Source organism: Oncorhynchus mykiss, chromosome 18, assembly GCF_013265735.2.
Source record: "Oncorhynchus mykiss isolate Arlee chromosome 18, USDA_OmykA_1.1, whole genome shotgun sequence".
Lineage (NCBI taxonomy): Eukaryota > Metazoa > Chordata > Actinopteri > Salmoniformes > Salmonidae > Oncorhynchus > Oncorhynchus mykiss.
The window spans coordinates 35,835,801-35,849,288 of NC_048582.1; positions in this window are offsets into that span (position 1 = coordinate 35,835,801).

Genomic DNA, 13,488 nt, shown 5'->3' on the forward strand with positions numbered 1-13,488 from the left:
CCAAAAGGCTTCCGGAGCCATCATCGACTCAGTGGGTTTTGTCCAACATGTCTCTGGACTCACTCACTGTCACAGTCATACTCTGGACCTAGTTTTGTCCCATGGAATAAATGTTGTGGATCTTAATGTTTTTCCTCATAATCCTGGACTATCGGACCACCATTTTATTACGTTTGCAATTGCAACAAATAATCTGCTCAGACCCCAACCAAGGACCATCAAAAGTCGTGCTATAAATTCACAGACAACACAGTGATAACATGAACTTCTTTGAGGAAAAGATTATGATTATTAGAAAGCAAATTACGGACTCCTCTTTAAATCTGCGTATTCCTTCAAAGCTCGGTTGTCCTGAGTCTGCACAACTCTGCCAGGACCTAGGATCAAGAGAGACGTGTTTTAGTACTATAGCTCTTGACACAATGATGAAAATAATCATGGCCTCTAAACCTTCAAGCTGCATACTGGACCCTATTCCAACTAAACTACTGAAAGAGCTGCTTCCTGTGCTTGGCCCTCCTATGTTGAACATAATAAACGGCTCTCTATCCACCGGATGTGTACCAAACTCACTAAAAGTGGCAGTAATAAAGCCTCTCTTGAAAAAGCCAAACCTTGACCCAGAAAATATAAAAAACTATCGGCCTATATCGAATCTTCCATTCCTCTCAAACATTTTAGAAAAGGCTGTTTCGCAGCAACTCACTGCCTTCCTGAAGACAAACAATGTATACGAAATGCTTCAGTCTGGTTTTAGACCCCATCATAGCACTGAGACGGCACTTGTGAAGGTGGTAAATGACATTTTAATGGCATCGGACCGAGGCTCTGCATCTGTCCTCGTGCTCCTAGACCTTAGTGCTGCTTTTGATACCATCGATCACCACATTCTTTTGGAGAGATTGGAAACCCAAATTGGTCTACACGGACAGGTTCTGGCCTGGTTTAGATCTTATCTGTCGGAAATATATCAGTTTGTCTCTGTGAATGGTTTGTCCTCTGACAAATCAACTGCAAATTTCGGTGTTCCTCAAGGTTCCGTTTTAGGACCACTATTGTTTTCACTATATATTTTACCTCTTGGGGATGTTATTCGAAAACATAATGTTAACTTTCACTGCTATGCGGATGACACACAGCTGTACATTTCAATGAAACATGGTGAAGCCTCAAAATTGCCCTTGCTAGAAGCATGTGTTTCAGACATAAGGAAGTGGATGGCTGCAAACTTTCTACTTTTAAATTCGGACAAAACAGAGATGCTTGTTCGAGGACCCAAGAAACAAAGAGATCTTCTGTTGAATCTGACAATTAATCTTAATGGTTGTACAGTCGTCTCAAATAAAACTGTGAAGGACCTCGGCGTTACTCTGGACCCTGATCTCTCTTTTGAAGAACATATCAAGACCATTTCAAGGACAGCTTTTTTCCATCTACGTAACATTGCAAAAATCTGAAACTTTCTGTCCAAAAATGATGCAGAAAAATTTATCCACGCTTTTGTCGCTTCTAGGTTAGACTACTGCAATGCTCTACTTTCCGGCTACCCGAATAAAGCACTAAATAAACTTCAGTTAGTGCTAAATACGGCTGCTAGAATCCTGACTAGAACCAACAAATTTGATCATATTACTCCAGTGCCGTACATACCTACACGTACGCTACGGTCACAAGACGCAGGCCTCCTAATTGTCCCTAGAATTTCTAAGCAAACAGCTGGAGGCAGGGCTTTCTCCTATAGAGCTCAATTTTTATGGAACGGTCTGCCTACTCATGTCAGAGATGCAAACTCGGTCTCAACCTTTAAGTCTTTACTGAATACTCATCTCTTCAGTGGGTCATATGATTGAGTGTAGTCTGGCCCAGGAGTGGGAAGGTGAACAGAAAGGCTCTGGAGCAACGAACCGCCCTTGCTGTCTCTGCCTGGCCGGTTCCCCTCTTTCCACTGGGATTCTCTGCCTCTAACCCTATTAAAGGGACTGAGTCACTGGCTTACTGGGGCTCTCTCATGCCGTCCCTGGAAGGGGTGCGTCACCTGAGTGGGTTGATTCACTGATGTGGTCATCCTGTCTGGGTTGGCGCCCCCCCTTGGGTTGTGCCATGGCGGAGATCTTTGTGGGCTATACTCAGCCTTGTCTCAGGATGGTAGGTTGGTGGTTGAAGATATTCCTCTAGTGGTGTGGGGGCTGTGCTTTGGCAAAGTGGGTGGGGTTATATCCTTCCTGTTTGGCCCTGTCCGGGGGTGTCCTCGGATGGGGCCACAGTGTCTCCTGACCCCTCCTGTCTCAGCCTCCAGTATTTATGCTGCAGTAGTTTATGTGTCGGGGGGATAGGGTCAGTTTGTTATATCTGGAGTACTTATCCTGTCCTATTCGGTGTCCTGTGTGAATCTAAGTGTGCGTTCTCTAATTCTCTCCTTCTCTCTTTCTTTCTCTCTCTCGGAGGACCTGAGCCCTAGGACCATGCCCCAGGACTACCTGACATGATGACTCCTTGCTGTCCCCAGTCCACCTGGCCGTGCTGCTGCTCCAGTTTCAACTGACCTGAGCCCTAGGACCATGCCCCAGGACTACCTGACATGATGGCTCCTTGCTGTCCCCAGTCCACCTGACCGTGCTGCTGCTCCAGTTTCAACTGTTCTGCCTTATTATTATTCGACCCTGCTGGTCATTTATGAACATTTGAACATCTTGGCCATGTTCTGTTATAATCTCCACCCGGCACAGCCAGAAGAGGACTGGCCACCCCACATAGCCTGGTTCCTCTCTAGGATTCTTCCTAGGTTTTGGCCTTTCTAGGGAGTTTTTCCTAGCCACCGTGCTTCTACACCTGCATTGCTTGCTGTTTGGGGTTTTAGGCTGTGTTTCTGTACAGCACTTTGAGATATCAGCTGATGTACGAAGGGCTATATAAATAAATTTGATTTGATTTGATTCAAGACTTGGACAAGGACTCAATGCAGATTAAAGATGTATTTACATGGGGGTTTGGATGATAGAGTCAAATTTCTTAGAATGAGCGAAAGTATTGGAGTTTGGGGACTGGAGGGGATAATAGTCAAGTTGGGAAATGTGCAAATATTTAGATACAAATAAGTTGGGGATTATTCAGATATCCCTTTGAAAAAGAGAAAAGACAGAAAGATATAATCTTACAGTATATTAAATTCATCCCAATGGGCCAAAACTGGTTGAATAAACGTTGTTTCCACCTCATTTCAACAACAAAAAAATCTATGTGATGATGGTGAATCAATGTGGAAAACACAATTAGATTTTTTTCACCCAACTTTTAACCAACATTTTTGGTTGATTTCACATTTTGGTTGAGTTCCAAATTTAAATCAAAACTAGACATTGAACTGATGTCTGTGCCCAGTGAGATTGGATTTCTGTAATCATATCAGCTCATTTGTCACACTTCTAATCATCCAGAGAGAATGTACCTTTCTTTGAGGTTAACCTTTGAGATGACCTCCCTCAAGGATTCTCGCTTTTTCCTCGGAGCGAATTTGTCCCACATTTTAGCAAAGTCGCCATTGGTGGCCACGTTTCTCAAGATATTGCGACCATGATGCCTGTAGACAAAGATATTAATATCATCTTAAACGTGCAACATATCAAATCATTTCTGCTGTCTGTGATTAAAAACAGTACTCAGTTGATGGCAACATGAGAAAAAGTATCCCATCAAAATAAGACATACATTAGGTAGAATTTGCAAGAGGGTCGGTTTGAGTAAATCACCGCATTACCTGATCTACAAATCACCTCAACTATCTAACAACTGGGTATTAACCGTTCGTTATTATGGAAATCTTAGCAAATCTGCACAGCGCTTGTTTCAGGTCGACCATTGTGATGAAGTAGGGTTGTCTTCATTGGGCACCAAACAGAAGGAAGGAAACTGAATCAGGTATTGACTATTTGGACTCATTTACATTTTTTATTTTTACCCCAATTTCGTGTTATCCAATTGGTAGTTACAATCTTGTCCCATCGCTGCAACTCCCGTAAGGACTCTGGAGAGGCGAAGGTCGAGAGCCGTGCGTCCTCCGAAACACAACCCAGCTAACTTGCACTGCTTCTTGACACAATGCCTGCTTAACCTGGAAGCCAGCTGCACCAATGTGTCGGAGGAAACACCATACACTTGGTGAAAGTGTCAGCGTGCATTGCACTCCGCCCACCACAGGAGGTCGCTAGTTGGCGATGGGAGAAGAACATCCCTGCCGGCCAAACATCCCAGCTAAGCTTTTGGCTTTTTAACTTTCAAACCCACATGAGTGGGTTTGGACTTGGATTTTCCTATGCCACGTAGCACTTATTTGTGTTTATAATTTTTCCTTTTTGTTTTCAAATACTATTTCCCTCCAAGAGAACCTCTGGTTGTTTTGGAATACCTAAAATCCGCAATTCAATCCATGACACCCTTTAGCATAGATGCTGTAGACAGACGACAATGTGGCTTTTAAAGGCAATTTCAATTTGTATTCGTGGTAAACGCTGCAGATGTTGACTCAAGACTAAATTACCTTTAAAAGCTGCATTGTCGGCAATCTAGTGCTATAGCGAGCCATGGATTGAATCCCGGCCTTAACTGTTATGTTGAAGCAAGCTGATTTACAGGAGGAACTTCCCACCTGACTTCCTGTGCAGGGTCCACAGCCAGTTTACTGACGGCAATCAAGAAATGGTCAGTGAGGTCTTTCTTCACAGACAGGAGACGAGCCATCCCCATGACCTCAGCCAGTCTCTCCAGGTGCTGAGCAGTGCAGCTCCTCACCCGAGCGTTACGGTGGCTGAGGAAGGAAAAACAGAGCACATCAGTTTCATGTCATAGAGATACATGAGTTAGGAGACTAATGATAATGGATTGTATTGATGAAGTCTCATCGATGGATCAACATGTTCGGTAAGACTTTATATTAAGGTCCCTTAATATACCATTTAAAAAACTGTTTGTAAAGAGTTTACTTACCATTTATTAATCATTATTCCTACATTTGTAAATGTCAATAAGACATCTATAAATAGTTATTTACACATCATATAAACGCTATTTTAAATTATTTGTTCATGACTTATCATATAATAAATAAGGTGTTTGATGATTTTATGTTCACAATTTGTAAATGATTAATAATGTACTACTAATGTACTGTAAACCAGTTATAAAAGAGTTATTGTCAAGGCATTTGTTAATGGTAGATTAATGGTTTGACTCACCATTTATATACATATTTATAAATGAGTGCATTTATGAATGTGAGTACATGCACTTACTAATACCTCAGTGCCTCACTAATAGCCCCTATATATACACTTTATAAAGGTTTATAAATTACTTGTTATTCCCAAAAGGCTAGCACACATCAGTAGACAGTACCTCTCCACCAATGGCTAAAAATAATCTAAATAACGCAATGGTAAAATAAGAAGTACACAACACAAGGAAGTATAAGACATAACAAATAAATGTGATTCCATTTAAATGAGACGTCTATCGTTGGGGTGAGTTGCTGCCGGAAGTGTTGTGGAACAACCTAGCATGCTGATGAAAAAGGCAGTTAATTGAAAACTAGCAGTATTTCAATTTTCTCGATTCCGAGGCTTGGATAATGGGAAAATTAGGAGTACAGCGATACCTTCGATCCCTGGATTTAGATACGTTTTCAAGCAATATCCCTTTTCCGTCACCACGGTGATAACATATTGCCATAGGACCGTTTCGACTTGATGGCAGACTGAACTTGAAGTCGAGCTTTGGCTAACTAAGCACAGTAACATAATTAAACTCCAAATATGCTATTCTGTTATTTTGAAAGAACCTCTTAACCTTTCAATTTTCACCTAAAATGACATACCCTAATCTAGCTGCCTGTAGCTCAGGACATGAAGCAAGAATATGCATATTCTTGATACCATGTGAAAGGAAACACTGAAGTGTGTGGAAATGTTAAATTAATGTAGGAGAATATAACACATTAGATCTGGTAAATGATAATACATAGAAAATAACGTGTTTTTGTGTGTTTTTTTTGTACCATCATCTTTGAAATGCAAGAGAAAGGCTATAACATATTATTCCAGCCCAGGAGCAATTTCGATTTTGGCCATGGCAGCAGTGTCAGTGCAACGTTTAAGACTAATCCAATGAACCATTGTACAGTATATCTGTTCATAATGTTGTATCAAGACTGCCCAAATGTGCCTAATTGGTTTAGCAATACATTGTGCACTCTTCTCAAACAAATAGATTGGTATTATTTTACTGTAATACCTACTGTAAATTGGACAGTGCAGTTAGATTAACAATATTTTTTTTACCCCCTTTTCTCCCCAATTTCATGGTATCCAATTGTTTTAGTAGCTACTATCTTGTCTCATCGCTACAACTCCCGTACGGGCTCGGGAGAGACGAAGGTTGAAAGTCATGCGTCCTCCGATACCCAACCCAACCAAGCCGCACTGCTTCTTAACACAGCAATGCATCCAACCTGGAAGCCAGCCGCACCAATGTGTCGGAGGAAACACCGTGCACCTGGCAACCTTGGTTAGCGTGCACTGCGCCCGGCCCGCCACAGGAGTCACTGGTGCGCGATGAGACAAGGATATCCCTACCGGCCAAGCCCTCCCTAACCCGGACGACGCTAGGCCAATTGTGCGTCGCCCCACGGACCTCCCGGTCGCTGGCCGGTTACGACAGAGCCTGGGCTCTTCCAATGGAACGTATAGGGTCATATCCAAATCCAGCTCCCAGATTGCAATTCCTATGGCTTCCACTAGATGTCAACAGTCTTTGTTGAAGGTTTCAGTCTTGTTTCTTCCCAAGTGAGGAAGAATTTTGAGTTTTAGTACTGGGAGTCAAGGGTTGGAAATCAGTCTGTGCGCGTGACGCGCACCTGCTAATTTTGCTTTTCTATTGAACATACTTCTTTCCGTATGAAATATTATAGTTTAATTACATTTTAGGGTACCTGAGTGTCACGTACCGGCTCGAAGTTCGTAACAAAAGGGAGACAACATGGTGACAAGGAATAACAAAATATATTTATTAAATAAAGTAAACTAAATGCAATTAACAATGGTGTGTGTAATCAGTAGTGTTTGCATGCATAAATGTGATAACACGGGGTGTTGAAAGGTGCCAAAGCAAACAAACAGAAGGCCACAAAAATGCCACAACCAAAATCTATCAGTGTCTGCATGGAGAGTCTCCTCAATGAATGGAGAAGAGGTGCATTTATCCTGGGACACACCCGAGCCCAGGATTGTGTCCCATTTCGCTGATGACCCTCCTGGCTCCGCCCACCGACATTCTATTAAGGAAAACAAGAGCAAAGAGAAAGAATTCGGCAGACAGAGTGGGAGAGTCGTCACATAAGGATTAAATAGAAACGTATTTTGACTTGTTTTAACAAAGTTTAGCGGTAGCTATTTGGATTAATTTCTCTGCATGTTGAACGAGTGGATAACGCAAATCGATGGCGCCAACTAAACAGACTTTTAGGGATATCAAGTAGGATTTCATCTAACAAAATGACCATGTATGTTGTAGCTGGGACACTTTGGATTGCAAATCAGAGGAACATTTTCAAAAAGTTTGTGAATATTTAATCACAATCTGTGATTTTATGATTTTTATGGTTAAAAAATATTTTGATGTGGGGCGCCGTCCACAAACAATCGCATGGCATGCTTTCGCTGTATAGCCTATTGTAAATCGGACAATGCAGTTAGATGAACAAGACTTTATAAGCTTTTAACCAATATAAGACACTTGTATGTACCTAAATGTTTAATATCCATAATTTTTATGGTTATTTATTTGAATTGCGCGCCCTCCAATTTCACAGGAAGTTGTCGATAGCCCTAACGGTATTCATGGTCACAGATGAGAGGAGGAAGGAGAAGTTGGCCTACCGGGTGGCGCAGTGGTCTAAGGCCACCAGAAATTCTGGGTTCGAGCCCAGGCTCTGTCGCAGCCGGCCGCGACCGGGAGGCCCATGGGGCGATGCACAATTGTTCCAGAGTCGCCCTCCCTAACCCGGACGACACTGGGCCAATTGTGTTTCCTCCGACACATTGGGTTGGATGTGCATTGTGTCAAGAAGCAGTGTGGCTAGGTTGGGTTGTGTTTCGGAGGACGCATGGCTCTCGACCTACGCCTCTTCCAAGTCGGTACGGGAGTTGCAGCGATGAGACAAGACTGTAACTACTACCAATTGGATACCAGGAAATTGGAGAGATAAAAAAAAAGAAGAGAAGTCAAGGAGAGGACAGACTTTTTCCCAATTGAGAATATTCCCTTGTTACAAGAGGCCCTTGCTCTGGCTTGAGCTAGTCCTACCTGTCACAGATTAAACATGGAATACATTTTTTTATATAGTAGGACATTTACATCAATTTTTTATCACTTAAATGAATGGTATTTACACATTGAATCCGACTGCAGATAACTCTAGCGTAGTGGTAGATACAGTATCTCAGAAGGACTGTTCCGACTAAGGGTTAGGCGAACTTGGTCCTTATCTCATGTTTCAGGCAAAAGTGGATTTAGGCTGGGATTCAATCCCCTTAAACACGCTTGACATCTAAATGTAATTTCCAATTGAGAATTCATCTGCAGAATGTATTGTTAATTAGATCTCTGCGTACATCGAGGAAAATGTATTTAAACGCTGCATCGTCAGTTTACCAGTGTGCTGCACTATATATTGAATCCCTGCATAGACTGAACAGCTAGTGATTTAGCATTAGGTTTGTATGCTTAATTCAACATTTGTGTTAGTCTTGGACCAACCGTGACTCTAAAAAGCAAATATTGAGGAAACACTAAATTCCAGAAAGTTAGCCTACTCTATGAAACGCCGTTTGGGTCTTTGCGTGTCACAAAGAAACCACTATAATAACACTATTTGACGCGTCAAATAACAATATGTGAACTACATGCAAATGTTGGCCAATCACTATATGAAAAACTTCTCATTCATCATCACCAACAAACGACTAAGTCATGTCGAACCTTGAAAACATGAGAGACTGCTTTTTAAGTTTTGGCAGCCAAGTGCAACCACCTTTACAACCACCCCAGGAGGATCGGTTGGTTCAAAGGTAGGATTCATTCTGTTAGATTAGGTAATACCTGGCAAAAGTCAACATTAACCGGCACAACTACCTAGTAACGTTAGCTTGCTAATGATTGCAACAGCTAACGTTACCGCGGGGTGCGTGAGTATGGACGGCGTCGATTATGCAGAGTATCATTATTGTAACTTTTATAACGTTTGCACATGTCAGATTTCAATCGTTCAAGCGACGGAATAATGCTGGAGTCCAAAGGCGGCAAACCGGGAGAAGCAGGCTGATAACTGAGGGTTTGCCTCATCGCTGACCCTACCATCCGGCAGCTGAACAGGATAGGTACATTTGCCCTATATCCATGTAGTACATGAGGACATGGTGCGGTGCCCAGTGCTTGCTTTGTAAGTAAGCTAAGTGTGAATCTATCTTGTGGTTAAGCATAGACTTATTGAAGGTTATTTGATTGATTTAAAGATCATGGAATGTTTCCGGTTTTAAATTAAGATAATGTTTTATTCGATTTAAATAATGTTTCCATATCTCAGTATCTTTCTGTGAGGCAGATCAAAGTGCCCTATGGTCAGGAGGAGAGCAGCTTCTTGAAGGTTTTGGGGGAAACATTCCACCAGATGAATCCAAATGTAGAGGCCTTTAAAAGTTCGAACAAAGGTAACTATTGCAGGCTCTGTCTGTCCCTATGCACCACACTGTGTCCCTCCTTCCAAGCTGTGTGTGTGTGTGTGAGAGTTTTTCTTGGACATTTTATGGGAGACATGACTGATTTACAGTTCATGAGGGTTGCCTAATCGCACATATGAAGATTTGGAATGATCTGACTTTTTTTTTTTTTTTTTTTTTTTACCCCTTTTTCTCCCCAATTTCGTGGTATCCAATTGTTGTAGTAGCTACTATCTTGTCTCATCGCTACAACTCCCGTACGGGCTCGGGAGAGACGAAGGTTGAAAGTCATGCGTCCTCCGATACACAACCCAACCAAGCCGCACTGCTTCTTAACACAGCCCGCATCCAACCCGGAAGCCAGCCGCACCAATGCGCCGGAGGAAACACCGTGCACCTGGCCACCTTGGTTAGTGCACACTGCGCCCAGCCCGCTACAGGAGTCGCTGGTGCGCGATGAGACAAGGACACCCCTACCGACCAAGCCCTCCCTAACCCGGGCGACGCTAGGCCAATTGTGCGTCGCCCCACGACCTCCCGGTCGCGGCCGGTTACGACAGAGCCTGGGCGCGTACCCAGGGACTCTGATGGCACAGCTGGCGCTGCAGTACAGCGCCCTTAACCACTGCGCCACCCGGGAGGCCCGATCTGACTTTTTTTAACCTTTCGAAACAGCCCCTATGACACCAATTATGGCACGTCCAATTGGCACAGGAAGCTAAAAGTAAACACATATCCTCATTGGGGTATGCTTTTACAGAATCCTGAGTTTTAAGTCTTCACCTTAAAAACTGACTGATTAACATAGGGTTGAATGCACTATTTCTATCAAACATCAGGTTGGGTATGGCAAAACACTTTTAAGGTGATTTTAACCACTTCCGGTTGCTACAGGAAGCTTAGAATCGACACAGGTAGACCTCATAGTGGCCTGATGGACTGTCATCGAAGACAGGTTCATAAGGCATTCATAACCCACATCGGCTTCAGGTTGACTTTAGAGGAGCAGGCAATGTATTCCTATGGGGAGAGAAGTCATTGTAAACTGTGAGATGAAAAAAAACTGTTTTCACTGTTAAGGGTTAATGCCACACGGTCAAGATTAGGCTTGCACAGATCGGGAGGACCTCAGGAATGTGCCTGAGGTCAAATTCTGCTTCTAGCCTTAGCGGTTCTCTCTCTGTCTCCCAAAAGCACTTGAAATTTAGGTCCAGGCTTCAGTTTGGGCCTTCTTTTTTACACGGTCCCTGCACTCAGACCGAGTGAGCTTCGGTCAAGCGGGGCATCTCGTTGAACTCGGCACATCCTAGAGATTATGGTAATGCCATTGCAGGCTCTCTGTGTCTTTAAGCACCGCACTTTTTCACTCCATCCTTGCTGTGTCTGTGTGTGTGTGTGTGTGTGTGTGTGTGTGTGTGTGTGTGTGTGTGTGTGTGTGTGTGTGTGAGAGAGAGCTTTTTTTTTTACATCTGTTGGGAGAAATTACTGATTTACAGTTCATGAGCATTGCCTAATCACACATATGAAGTTTTGAAAAGATCTGACCTTTTTAACCCTTCGAAACAGCAACTATGACACAATTTTAAGGCACTTCCGGTTGACACAGCAAGCTATAAGTAAACACATATCTTGATTGGGGTGCGCTCTTACAGAATCCTGAGTTTTAAGTCTTTACATTAAGAATTGACTGATCTACACAGGGTTGAATGCAGTGATTTTTACAATTGCAGGTTATGTACATCAAAACACCTTTTGGGTGAATTTAACCACTTCCAGTTGCTCCAGGAAGCTTAGAATCAACACAAGTAGACCTCATAGTGGCCTGATGGATTGTTATCAAAGTCAGATTCATAAGGCATCAATAACCTACATAGGCTTCAGGTTGAATTTAGGGGTGCAGGCAATGTATTCCTACGGGGAGAGAAGTCAATGCAAACTGTTTGATGTAAACACCTTCTTTTAACTGTTAAGGGTTAATGCCACACGGTCAAGGTTAGGCTTGCACAGATCGGGAGGACATCAGGAATGTACCGGAGGTCGAATTGTGCTTCTCACCCTAACGATTCTCTCACTGTCACCCAAAAGCAAATGAAATTTAGGGCCAGGCTTCATTTTGGGCCTACTTTTGTCACGGTAGCTGCGACTAAACCGAGCGAGCTACGGTCAAGCTGTGCATCTCCTTGAACTCGGCACAGCCTAGAGATTATGGTAATGCCATTGCAGGCTCTGTGTGTCTTTAAGCACCGCACTTTGTCACTCCATCCTTGCTGTGTGTGTATGTGTGTGTGTGTGTGTGTGTGTGTGTGTGTGAGAGCTTTTCGTTGACATCTGTTGGGAAAAATGACTGATTTACAGTTCATGAGGGTTGCCTAATCACACATGAAGTTTTGAAAAGATCTGACCTTTTTAACCCTTCGAAACAGACACTTTTACCTCAATTAAAGGCACTTCCGGTTGGCACAGGAAGCTTAAAGTAAAAACATATCCTCATTAGGGTATGCTTTTACAGAATCCTGAGTTTAAAGTCTTTACATTGAGAACTGACGGATTTACACAGGGTTGAATGCACTATTTTTCACAAACTGCAGGTTGGGTATGGCAAAACACTTTTGGGGTGATTTTAACCACTTCCGGTTGCTCCAGGAAGCTTAGAATCGACACAGGTAGACCTCATTGTGGCTTGATGGATTGTCATCGAAGACAGGTTCATAAGGCATTATTAACCCATATAGGCTTCAGGTTGAATTTAGGGGAGCAGGCAATGTAATCCTATGGAGAGAGATGTCACTGCTATCTGTGAGATGAAAAAACCCTGTTTTTACTGTTACGGGTTAATGCCACAGGGTTAAGGTTAGGCTTGCACAGATCGGGAGGATCATAGGAACATTCCTGTGGTTGAATTGTTCTTCTAAACCTAACGGTTCCGCCGCTGTCCCCCAAAAGCACCTGAAATGTAGGGCCAGGCTTCATTTGGAGCCTGCTTTTTTCAAGGTTGCTTTACTCAGAACGAGCTACGGTCAAGCGGGGCGTCTCGTTGAACTCGGCACGGTCTGGAGACTATGGTGATGCCATTTTTAGTGTTGATTTCAGAGTGTCATTTTGGTGATGGTCCCTCACTGTTTAAACATATTGCAAATGTACAAAAGTCAACTAGCAAGTCAGTGTCCATCAGTCAATTAGATGTCATTCTGACACCAAACTGATACCATCTGACACCAAACCCACTTTTTCCAACTAGTTTAGAAGCCAACTATCACATATTTCAGAGCAGGCCCATAATTCACAGCGCCTTCAGTTTAAAACATAATAAACGTAAAACACGTAGTTACGTTCTAGCTGCGGGTCCAGTTCTGACATTATGTGTAAGCCTATGTGAGGTGACCCCGAATCCCAAGTTTCGGCTCGATAGGTCATTCGGTGCCTGAGCAACGACCTTAATTGGTGCTGAAAATCCACTTTTTTCCCATGCCTTGCTACGGGGTCCTTGACTGAGATATCGGACAGAAACGTTGGGGTCCGTCTGTATGGGCCGAGCTGGTTTCAATGCACCTAGTATTGCAACTCTGGAACTTATCTAAATGTTGTCATTTTCATAATGGTCCAAAGGAATTGAAGTTATTACAAATGTACGAGGCTGTTTCTAGGTTCGAGAACCTTCTAGAGCCACATAACTCACCGTGCACTATCGACTTGAGTTCTAGAACAGGTTTCTAACGTTTCAGAA